The sequence below is a fragment of the Podarcis pityusensis genome (assembly GCF_964106645.2).
Source record: "Podarcis pityusensis genome assembly, chromosome: 2".
Classification (NCBI taxonomy): Eukaryota; Metazoa; Chordata; class Lepidosauria; order Squamata; family Lacertidae; genus Podarcis; species Podarcis pityusensis.
In genome coordinates, this window is record NC_138029.1 from 14,632,120 (window position 1) to 14,644,968 (window position 12,849).

The following is a 12,849-nucleotide window of genomic DNA, read 5'->3' on the forward strand; positions in this document are numbered from 1 at the left end:
GTGAGCCCCTGACTGGGCAATGTCTGAGTGACTTGAACCAAGGGTCTGATTCAGTATAAGGAAGCTTCCTGTTTTCCCATATGATCCCACCCAGTAACATAAATTTCTCTGGTTGCCTTGCGATAAATAAATTTAAAACAAAATTTCAAAGTAAAACATGGAAGGATTAAAAGGCATTTGGACTCCTCCTAAGATGTGTTGCATTTGTTTTACTTTATTATTTAAAGCATTTCATTGTTGTAAGCTTGTAATTCTTTTCTAAATATTGTAAACAGGGATATAAAGAATTAAAATATGATACATACATACATACATACATATTCTAAATAAATAAAAATAATGGAATTCACCAGAGACTGTCAACAGTTACCTCTCCTATGAGGATGTGTTTTGCCAAAATCTTAATTGCCCCTAGCTGGAGAAAATAGAACATTCCATTGATTAGGGAATGGTTACTAAATGTGGCAGGTATGGGCAAGTTAAACGATGTTGTTAAAGTTTAGGGCAAACAGACAGTTGACAAATGTTCTAGAAGAAAAATTGAAACCTTAATTGGAAGGCAGAGAAAATAAAGTTAACCCTATTATTCTCTCTGCAAGGATGATATAAGTGTAAGTTGGAAGGTATTTATGATACCCCATGTAAATAATATTTGGAGCTATATAAGCAACAGTACTTTCCCTTTTTCATCTTCTGTGGATATTTTAATACAAATGGGAAACTACAAAGGCAACTTGCGGAATTGGGTCCACAGTGCTGAAAGGCTTGTCCTTGGAAATGGATACTTTCTAGAAGTGGGATTGGATCCCACTGGAAGTTGTCCTGTACAATGTGTGTGGATTAAGTCCTCAGACCACCTGCAATCTATTGCCACCTGCATCCTTCTCCATAGGGCAAAATACATGCCTCTCATAGCCAAAGAACTGAAGTATGATGCATATATAAGCTGTAAAGCACAGTATATCCTATAGACTTATACATATTCACCCCCCTGGTTGTTTTTTTGCCTTGCATTTATCCATGAGGGATCACTTCACAGCCCATTTCAATCCACCTTCTTTAATCAGAAATAAGTGCAACTGATTTCCCCTAGATTTGCTGCCTAATAAGAATGCACAGAATTGTAACATATTCCAGACTAGCCCAGACACAAAGCAAGAAAGAGTACCTAGAATGAGCAAGTGAAGTCAGCCACAAGACAATTAGTGAACAGCACAAACAGGACTTAAAATCTACCCAAAGAAGATGGCTCTGGGTCACAAAGCAAGCCAGGCCTCAGATCAAGTGAATCCATGGCAGCCAATTTAATAGATTCTGTCTTGTGATTAATTCTTGTACCTTTATCAATTCATGAGCCCTCCCCCGCTAAAAAACAAAACAAAAACCATTTGTTACTCCTCAACCAAAAGGACCAGCCATCCACTTTCTCCTTTCCCTACTGCTCTCCTTCCTTCCATTTTGGGATGGGTGAACCTGTCGATTTTGTTTTCTCTGCTCTCATTTTTCCACATATGTGTGTGTGTGTGTGTGTGTGTGTGTGTGTGTGCGTGTTTCAAAAGTCCTAATGAAGAGTCATCTGCATTTTAGTGTGAATTTCTTCTACTATACACATTTTAAATGGAATTTTGTCCAATCCACACATTTTTTTGCAAAGCGTTTTCCTCTAATATAATATATTTTTCTATGTTATTTTCACTAATAAGTGTATGTTTTAAGCACACTGGGCCCTGTTATATGCATTTGTGTACATATTACTTGGCTGCAGAACTGCACTGCAAAATTCGGAGAAATGCAAAATTCAACAAATGACTGTGTTCAGGCAGGCAGGAGACCCTCCACTATGTGGCTCAGTTCCTTCCTTTGCCACCAGTAAGCACAGTCCTGCTTCTCCCTCCCCTACCAACCAATTGGAAGGAAAGAGGAAGAGGCAGAGCAGCACAACCACAAATGTGGGCGGGCAGGGGGAGAGGTATGTTCAGGGCCTTCCTCACCCCCATATTGCAGCTAAGCTGCACTGAATGAAACCCATCAGTGAGGGACTTGACTGTCTAGAGATCTGGGTGGGCAAGTGGTATCACCTCTGTGTGGGGTCCCAGTCCCCAGCAGCTTTTCAGAACCTGGTACAACAGGTTCAGGTGTATAGCACCTCTTGGAAGCCACAGTCAGCTGTTTTTCCATCACTGTGTACAATGTACATACACCAGACATTTTAGGAGCCCTAGTTGACACATCAAAATAGAAGTTCCTCCAGCTCAATGCTGGAGCAATTCAGTCTCTGGTCGCTTCCCAGCTCCCACACATCCAGGTCAGATCCCACCCAGGATACATTCACACACAGTCCCACCAGTCATCCCTTTCAGGCTGGAGTCACCAGATAGCATTCTCCCTCTGTGCTTCTCTACAGTTCCTGAGCCTGGACTCCACATCATCAAAGATGATTCCTCTCTCACACACATCCCATTTCCAGCTTTGAAGCCACTGAACTCCTTCTCCCACCTCTATGCAGTGCTATTTTTCTAGGAAAGGAGGTACTGGAACTCACCACGACTGCCTCCCTTCTTCTCTTACAATGACAATGGTGGCCACCTGAGAGGTGCCAGAACTGAGTTCCAGTGAGTTCTGGCTGGGGGAAAAACCCTGTTTCTGCTGTCGATCCATTCCTTGCCTCCCTGTAACCTAGACAGCATCTTAAAAAGCAGAGACATCACCTTGCCAACAAAGGTCCGTATAGTTAAAGCTATGGTTTTCCCAATAGTGATGTATGGAAGTGAGAGCTGGACCTTAAAGAAGGCTGATCGCCGAAGAATTGATGCTTTTGAATTATGGTGCTGGAGGAGACTCTTGAGGGTCCCATGGACTGCAAGAAGATCAAACCTCTCCATTCTTAAGGAAATCAGCCCTGAGTGCTCACTGGAAGGACAGATCGTGAAGCTGAGGCTCCAATACTTTGGCCACCTCATGAGAAGAGAATACTCCCTGGAAAAGACCCTGATGTTGGGAAAGATGGAGGGCACAAGGAGAAGGGGAAGACAGAGGACGAGATGGTTGGACAGTGTTCTCGAAGCTACAAACAAGAGTTTGACCAAACTGCGGGAGGCAGTGGAAGACAGGAGTGCCTGGCGTGCTCTGTTCCATGGGGTCACGAAGAGTCGGACACGACTAAACGACTAAACAACAACAACATTGGTAGAGTGCTAGAGCATCGGCCTTGCACGCAAGAGGTCCCAGGTTCAATCCCCAGCAACTCCAGGTAGGACTGGGGAAAGGTCCCTAGATGAAAACCCTGGAGAATGACTGCCATTCAGCATAGACAACACTGGGCTAGATGGAGTCTGCATATAGACATTGTGCCTTTTCATCCCATGAATTTGTCTAACCCCCTTCAAAAGCCATTGGAGGTGGTGCAGCTCACCAGAGAGGGAAAGCGACTAACTCGTGACTCAGGAAAGCGTTGCTGCCTGCTCAGGACTGTACCAAAAAAAAAGAGGGTTGCCAAACATCTGGCAGGCTGGAGCTTATGGGGCTGCATTGACTTGCTGGGTCCTAAGTTGTGCAAGCTTTACCCAGATCACCCAGTGATGCGGTTAGCCCTATGGAATGAATTACTCTCTCCCCCCTGTCCTCCAATTTCCCCTCTCTCAACCCAAGATGGCCTCCACCAACGGAGCCCTTCTGTCCCTCTTTATTAGAATAACAGGATTATAATATTAACAAGTCTGTTTATTTCACTCCGTAATTAATAAGGAAAAGGCAGACGAACAACTTGCCTGCCTGTTGCTAATTAATGCAGTGTTACGAGGATGGCATTGACACGGTGGGGAGCCCGAGCGCCTGTGATGTTTAATGAATGTTATGCAACCCTTAGTGTTATTTAATTTAATAGGAGAATTAATATTGGGATGGAAAGAAATTGCCTCTGCTCTGCAGATGGGGAGAGGGATGCCACATTCATCTTGCTTTATTCAAAGCATCAGCCCACCGAGCGAACCTCTTAAAGGCTATTTGATTACACAGTAATGAGCATATTTGGCCTCGGTGGCAGTAGGCAGGAGCAAAGGCCTGGGCACCTTTGATAGCAGAACAAATGAAATACACACGTAACCCTTCACCCAGTGCAATCCGCTGATAAAGTTCCCCAGTCTTAATTCGATCTGTAAAGATTAGTCCGGCAATAAAAAGTATTGCAAGGCTGATGTCCATGGAGTCTCCCAGGGCATTTGACAAATGGCTTTATGACAGTAATAGGAGAATTAGAATGCGACATTAAAAATCCACGCTGTTTAGTCGAGCTAAACTTCACCAAAAGAACAGCGGCGGCATTGCAGGATTGCTCGTCCTCTTCCTCCTTGGACGTTGCAGTGAAGCTACACAGACGCTTGCCGCGGCCTCTTTTAACGGGTACGCGAGGCTGGCGTGCCAATAAATAACCAGGATTTATAAAACACTTGGCTGCCTATTTATTTATTTAGCATTGCTGTTATCGCTGTTTGCTCAGCTCCTGTGGCCTGGCACTGAGACACTGCATCTCCATACACAAAGCCAAGAGGTTTTACGGCATGCTAAATAGGTGTTCTATTGCGCCGCATATTATCCTAAGTGATGCTTGTTATTGGATGATTGTATCATTTCCACCGCCTCGTCATCACTCCAGAGCATTTATATAGTAATGATTTGACTACTCTCAGATGATATTATCTACCAAATGACTCTATTTACACCCTCGGCAGTCTGTCTAAACTAACTGCCCTGGGATGCAGTCGGTGTTGTTGGTCTCATAGCAGAATTTGGTGGGATAGCCCATCAGTTGGGGTTTATGCACCAACGGAATTGGGACCAGTTTTTTGGATGAATCCATCTGCACCGCTGTGTGATGCGGCATCAAAATGTCGAGAAGTGCAAAGAAGGGCAGAAAGGTACTACCTCTAGCGCTTATACTACATCCCTTCATGGCAGTACCCCACACTGCTTAGTATCAATGGACCAATTCTTTCATGCGTTCAGATGATTTCTCATGACTTGGGCACATGACTCTGAATGACTCAAAGCTGAATCTGTTCTAAAGGGTCCCCCAAGCCTCCAGAACAGATTTAGGGAGGGTGTGGTCCAGGAAGTCCCATTGCACAATTACAAATCCTTGCGCTGACAGAACGACTTAGTTGGATACCTCCCTTACTTTATAATCCACCTTGGGCTTCGTGAGAGATGGGAGACAGAATATAAATGTAAGGAAAATAAATAATAATCTCAAGTGCAGAAAACACAAAGTGATGTTGATGCAATAGTGTCAGTTGTGAATGGTGCTCATATTCATATACATTGGTACCTCCGGTTATGAATGAGATCCGTTCCTGAGGCCCGGCCATATCCCAAAGATTTCGTAACCGGAGGACCACTACTGCACATGCGCAAAGCAGGCAGAGTGCTTCTGCACACGCGCGAGAGGCAAACCCACTTCCAGGTTTGCCACGTTCGCAACCTGAAGATTACATTACCCAAAGGTAACATAACCCGAGGGTCCACTATATATAAACAACTGGATTTTCCTGCATTAAGCATGGTAAAGGTAAAGGGACCCCTGACCATTAGGTCCAGTTGTGGCCGACTCTGGGGTTGCGGCGCTCATCTCGCTTTATTGGCCGAGGGAGCCGGCGTACAGCTTCCGGGTCATGTGGCTAGCATGACTAAGCCACTTCTGGCAAACCAGAGCAGCGCACGGAAACACCAATTACCTTCCCGCTGGAGCAGTACCTATTTATCTACTTATACTTTGACATGCTTTCAAACTGCTAGGTTGGCAGGAGCAGGGACCGAGCAACGGGAGCTCACCACATCATGGGGATTCGAACTGCCGACATTCTGATCGCCAAGACCTAGGCTCTATGGTTGAACCCACAGCGCCACCCGCGTCCCATTAAGCATGGTAGGGGAGACCAAAAAAGAACAGACTTCCATTTCCATGTTTGCTACCAGGAAAAGGGGCAGTGCTTGATGATGATGCTTTTTGCATCTGAATTGATAAAATATTAGTTGCACGCCACCCCAATCTTTGAGCGGTGCGAGATTCCAGGTGTTCCTGGAACTCACCCAAGGTTCATGTTTCCTTTTGGGAATGATGCACAGTGGAGACTTTGGGGTCTTTGTGATGTGTTTATTTACACATATATAAAACCTGAACTTATGACAGAGCAGTTCACTGCATTAACACCCCAAGAGTGGCTTGTTTCTCCCATAGTTGCTGCCTTTGATTCTGCATCAAACATTGTGTTCTGCCTCTCTAGCTTTTCTGTCTGCAGTTTTTTCCTCTAGGTCACATTACACACACTTTTCAACTCTAAGCTCTGGCTTCCTCCTTCTCACTACTTGCATGCTGCAGGAGGGGCTCCACCCATTTGCCGTCTGGCACACAGCCCCTTCTCCTAATGGCTCGTCACCTTTCCTTTGTTTTCGTAATGGCCCTTCACCCAGGCCATTGAGATGAGCAATACCTTAAGGGCTACTAAAAGCTAACCTGGCTAGTTGTTACCAAAGTCTATTCTAGTAACCTGTTCCTTATTTCAGGAAACAGTTCCTTGTTTAGCGTTAATGTTTCATATTACTAAATAAGGAGCCATTTGTTGAAATAAGGAACAGGTGGAAAGCCTATCTAAACCTCACTATGGAAGGTACCTAAAGCTACAATTAACTGACAGGTTGGAGAAGGTGGTGAAACTGGTTTGCTCATTGGGAGTAAAAGGAGATATGTGTCTCCCAGGAGAACTGCAAAAGAAAGTGATGGGGAGAAAGCAATTCTACATTTTTTGCAGCCAAGTAGGCAGAAGAGATGTATTGCTACCGTCCTGGGAATAGCACTGTCCCTTTGTGTGTCTTCTTGCCCACTACCTATTTGAATTGTACATTTGAAAATAAACTAATATTTCTAAGCACCATCAATGACCAACATCCTCTCCTCTGATGGAAATTTACCTTGCTTTAGGTGATTGGCAGGCTTGGGCAAAGTGGCCAGGTGGATCTAGTTACACCGTCAGGCTCACAATTCCTCACCTCGTGCTTTAGACAGTTTCTATAGTAGGTTGCTATTGGTTCCATTGTACAGACTGGGCAAACTGAGGCTGAAAGCAAATGCCATGCCCACTGTTGGCTGCCTTAAAGTGGCATGCAGTTCTGGTTCTTCATAAAACATGAACCTTTCCCATTAGGACTCAGCCAAACCTACTCCCTTTTTTTCCAGGAACATTTCCAGTAGTATTGGAAAACCCTTCTTTTTTGCATTTTTACCCTCAGTACCCTTGAAAAAATATATCCAGTTACTTGTTCTAAAACATGCATAGACACACAGAGACATTTTACCTCCCTTTAGCGTTCTGGCAGCAGATTGCTTTAGCCTATCTGTGAAGCCAAACACATCTTTGAGCTTGATGACAGAAGTCAACTAGGCTCAGAGCACTGCAGACACTGAGTACAACACAGACCAAAATCAGATATATGGAACAGGGAGTAGCATTACTCCTCTCAAGCGCCAGTGGAGGCCTTTGTAGCAAGCCATTTGCAAGCTGTGGTTATAGCTTTGCCCATTAGTATTGGGGGGGGGGGGGTTAAGGGCTGCTGAAGCATTCATTACTGAAATCCTGAGCCTGCAATGGACCAAGGATCCCTCCTGACCTTTCTATCATGCTAGATACAATTGAGTTAGTGCTGAATTTTGATTTAATTCCAGGAATGGAGTTATAATTCGCTTATAGCAGACATTTTCCTGAAAATACATGCATCAGAACACTGCAGGAAGGGAGGGGTGATTGCACAAGCGATAGTAACCTTGAGAAAGACATTAACAAACAGCATCACCCCCCCTTCTTTTAGAGATTCTACTCTGCAATAGTTGCAATTTGTTCCTGAATTATGCAAGACGAGGAAGAGGGTGGTTTATGGCCTCCAATTATGCCCCAGTATGCTTCAGATAGCTCACAAGCTTTTGAGCCAGAGTAAAACCAATAGAGAAAGAGTTGTTGGAAACACTGCATTACGTGGCACAAACCCACATGATTCTCACGTCCTACTCTCAACTCTTGACTCAAAACAGATTCCTAAGGTTCTAAGCAGCAATATAAGAAACCTGCTAAACCTGTTTGCAGAGGCAAAAGTGGGAAGAGTGTGCATGCAGGACAAGAGTTGATTCCTCTTTTGAATTGTCTCCAGCTCTCCAAGAAGAACGAGCAGCAACTGTTTGGGTCTCTGCTCATCTTTGCCTGAATACTGGGAGTCCCAGCTTTAACAGCAATCTTTCGTCTAGACTGCCAGGAAGATCTCCTATTGAAGCTGCCCAAGGAGACCATAGGGAGCTTTCAAATGTTAACTTAAGAAGAGCCATCTAGTCCAGCATTCTGTTCTCACAGTGGCCAACCAGATGCTCCTTTGTGATACCATCAAACAGAACCCGAGCACAAGAGCGTCTCCCTTCCTGCAGTTTCCATAAGCATTGCTGCCTCTGACTGTGGAGCACAGCCATCAGGGCTAGTAGCCCTTGAGTGTCTCATCCTCCACGAATTTGTCCAATCCTCTTTTAAAGAAGAAGAAGAAGAAGAGTTTGGATTTGATATCCCTCTTTATCACTACCCTAAGGAGTCTCAAAGCGGCTCAAAGAGCCAGTGTGGTGTAGTGATTAAGAGCGGTAGATTCGTAATCTGGGGAACCGGGTTCGCGTCTCCGCTCCTCCACATGCAGCTGCTGGGTGACCTTGGGCCAGTCACACTTCTCTGAAGTCTCTCAGCCCCACTCACCTCACAGAGTGTTTGTTGTGGGGGAGGAAGGGAAAGGAGAATGTTGGCCGCTTTGAGACTCCTTAGGGTAGTGATAAAGCAGGATATCAAATCCATTCTCCTTTCCCTTCCCTTCCTCCCCCACAACAAACACTCTGTGAGGTGAGTGGGGCTGAGAGACTTCAAAGAAGTGTGACTAGCCCAAAGTCACCCAGCAGCTGCATGTGGAGGAGCGGGGAAGCGAACCCGGTTCACCAGATTACGAGTCCACTGCTCTGAACCACTACCACACTGGCTCGCCACAAAGCCATCCAAAAAGATTAAAAGATGGGAAACAAGGAAGCAGACCAAAGAAGCCCGACTTCATTAGGACTGTCAAATGTCATGCTATCTACAGCCATAAATCAAAATTTGACTAGGCAATTACTCACATGTGCCACATTTGAGAGTCAAAATGTTTTGAATGAGGATATGTGCAATTGCAATGGGGGCGAGGTCATTATGCCCATGTTAATTTATTTATCATGTGTTTAAATCCTACCCCTTCCTTCAAGGGGAAAATGAGCTTCATCATGACAAAAGGACACAAAAAGCAAACATGGATCCCATAAGAAAAGGCAAGGGGGGAAAAGACCTCTAAAATTCTATCACTAGCAATACCTCCCAATGGAAATGTCACAAAAGAGTGGGGAGCTTCAGATGTTACACAAAGCAGGAGGTGTGCAGACAAGGATGGAATTAGGAACACAAAACCTAGGTTGGATGCTGTGGCCCCATCAACATAACATCCAGCTGAATTTTTTGTATTTATATTTTTCCACATTCCCTGCTTCATGTTCCATCCAGCTTGATGAAGAGTTCTGGAGAACTCAAATGTTTGCCACTATTTCACAACATTTTTGTTGGTACAGTGGTGCCTTGGGTTACATACGCTTCAGGTAACAGACTCCGCTAACCCAGAAATAGTACCTCGGGTTAAGAACTTTGCTTCAGAATGAGAACAGAAATCGGGCTGCGGCGGCACAGCAGCAGCAGGAGGCCCCATTAGCTAAAGTGGTGCTTCAGGTTAAGAACAGTTTCAGGTTAAGAACGGACCTCCGGAACGAATTAAGTACTTAACCCGAGGTACCACTGTATCCATAAAGCTATGTGCCAACTTAGGATGGCTGTGGAAGGATTCTGAACCAACACTCTCTCGGCTATATACCACAGTTTGCTGTGGCGTAAGAACAGTGATGAAGATCACAGATTGAACCCCAACCTGTGCAGTCAAATCTTACTTCAGCTGTGAACTCCCTAGGGTGGTCTCAGAGAAGATCTTATTCACTTAGGTCACACTCACATGGCTTCGCTGAAGAATCTTGGGAACTGTGGTTTTAGGGGCACTTGGAATTGTAGCTCTGTGAGGGGCAGACTGCAGTTCACAGGATACATTGGGGAAAGCCATGTGTTTCAAATGTGCAGTGTAGCTGTGACCTTAACCTTGTCCCCCATATCTGTCACAAGACCTACTTTACAGGGCTGTTGTAAGGATTATTACAAAGATAGCTTAAGTGAAGTAGTTTGGATGCTAAATAAAAAAAAGCACTGGAATATTAAATGTTATTCAGATGATAATTTGCCAGTGGAAATTACATAACTGATAATGATTATGCCCCCTGCCATGAAATCCACTGCAGGTAAAAGGTAAAGGTAAAGGGACCCCTGACCATTAGGTCCAGTCGTGGCCGACTCTGGGGCTGCGGTGCTCATCTTGCTTTATTGGCTGAGGGAGTCGGCGTACAGCTTCCGGGTCATGTGGCCAGCATGACTAAGCCACTTCTGGCAAACCAGAGCAGCGCATGGAAACACTGTTTACCTTCCCGCTGGAGCAGTACCTATTTATCTACTTGCACTTTGACATGCTTTCGAACTGCTAGGTTGGCAGGAGCAGGGATCGAGCAACCGGAGCTCACCCCGTCATGGGGATTCGAACCATCGGCAAGTCCTAGGCTCTGTGGTTTAACCCACAGCGCCACCCATGTCCCTAGACGCTTTTTGTTAAATTAATCAAGAGGTAAAACATAATGGGTAAGCCTTCAGGTAGTACCTAAGTAGAAAACCTTCTTCTCCATTTTGCATCTAGTTGCATCCAGCTCCCAGAATAGGCACATAAACCACGCACCTACTTTCCTCCCCTGCTAATAGTCTAAGAAGTTGTTGATCTCACTGGAACTGTTAAGAGTCTGTGTCCACGTGCAAGCCATAAATTTGGTATTCTTTCTTGAAATGCAAGATGGTATATATGTACTCCTCCTCTGCTCTTGGTTTCCTGGACTGGGTTGACAGAATATCACTGGCATCTTGAATTAATAAAATATTTCTTATGTTAGGGAAATTCTGTTTTCCTCGGTGAAATACGTAACCCAGAAATGTAACCTATCATTTATAGGCTGGCCAGATGCAAAGCTGCAGACAGACCTAATGACAACATAAGCTATGCCTGCTGAAATTACTTCTTCTGCGGAATTGTTAAAGGTGCCAAAGTCATGCCCTCTTCTTTTACATCTGCCCCCCCTATGTTAGATAAGACTCTAGAAGGTGGTTAAAATGACCCCAAAATAAGCACTGGAGCACTAGAAGGAACACCTCCTGGATTAACTCACAAATGAATTTGACTAAAGGAATGCAGAATTCATTTGGTCAGTCTGCAGGTTGTTTTCTGATTTCAGATTTAATTCACTCCGGATTTTTAAGCTGCTGTTTCTTTTTTTAAGTAAGTCTGAAAGATAAGGATTGCAAAGCACACTGTGCACTGCAAGTCACTATTTTTCTTGTTGCTCCTATTAAGTCTCTGATTAGTTAATTAATTAATTGAGTTCATAGTATCAGATTAACAAACAAAAGCCATTCCATTCTATTTTGAGTACAACGCAGCCAATCCCAATAATTCAAAGGTCATAATTAAGGACCTCCATCAGATCTGTCGAAAACATACAAAGATTAAAAGACGTGTTTTGAAATAAGAATTTCATATTTTTCTCAAGGTCTGCCTACTTTGATGTACATGAATTTATTTCTTTTATTATCGTGACCATCCCCTTAGAAAGCAAGTGCCTTTGCAAGGTTTTTGGCAACAATTTGCGCACAGATGGGAATGAAGAAACTGGCACACAAATGAAAATGTGTGCACACAGGTGAATTCACCATCCTACTTCAGAAACCATGCATATGCATAATATCCGGCATGTGCGCCGAACTACCATTCTGAATGGAGAAATGAATGCTGCTCACACAGGAATTCCATGCATGCACATCAGAGCATGTGCCAAACTCCAGATTTCCCTGTGACATATCCAGGAGTCTGTTTTGCAAGGCTGCATTATCTTCTGAACATCATATTTCTCACACTGAATTAGCAAACATGCCAATCAGGCTGGCTGGAGAGGGAAAGGGTGCTCCTGAGCATGTACAGAATTTCTCAGGGTCAGCCCAACACAGTACAGTGGTACCTCAGGTTACATACGCTTCAGGTTACAGACTCCGCTAACCCAGAAATAGTACCCAGAAATCATACAGTGGCGGCGCAGCAGCAGCAAGAGGCCCCATTAGCTAACGTGGTGCTTCAAGTTAAGAACAGACCTCCGGAAAGAATTAAGTACCGTATTTTTCGCTCTATAAGACGCACCAGACCACAAGACGCACCTAGTTTTTGGAGGAGGAAAACAAGAAAAAAATAATATTCTGAATCTCAGAAGCCAGAACAGCAAGAGGGATCGCTGCACAGTGAAAGCAGCAATCCCTCTTGCTGTTCTGACTTCTGGGATAGCTGCGCAGCCTGCATTCGCTCCATAAGACGCACACACATTTCCCCTTACTTTTTAGGAGGGGAAAAGTGAGTCTTATAGAGCAAAAAATACGGTACTTAACCTGAGGTACCACTGTATAGACAGTTGCCAGGGCCATCAGAATTGGAGGTGTCAGATGACTCTAGGAAATCCTGAAAGGCAGGGACGCAAATGCCCTAGAACCTCAGAACAAGGAGCCTATGCTTCACTTGCTCTGCTTTCCCAGGTCCCAGCCTGTTCTCCTTGCACAATTCACTTAACGAAACATA

General features: G+C 44.5%; 1 protein-coding gene; it reads right to left on the reverse strand.

Annotated features, from left to right (window-relative positions):
* LOC308471025 (homeobox protein Hox-D3-like) overlaps positions 1 to 12,849 on the reverse strand; it is a 148,676-nt gene that overhangs the window by 14,257 nt on the left and 121,570 nt on the right.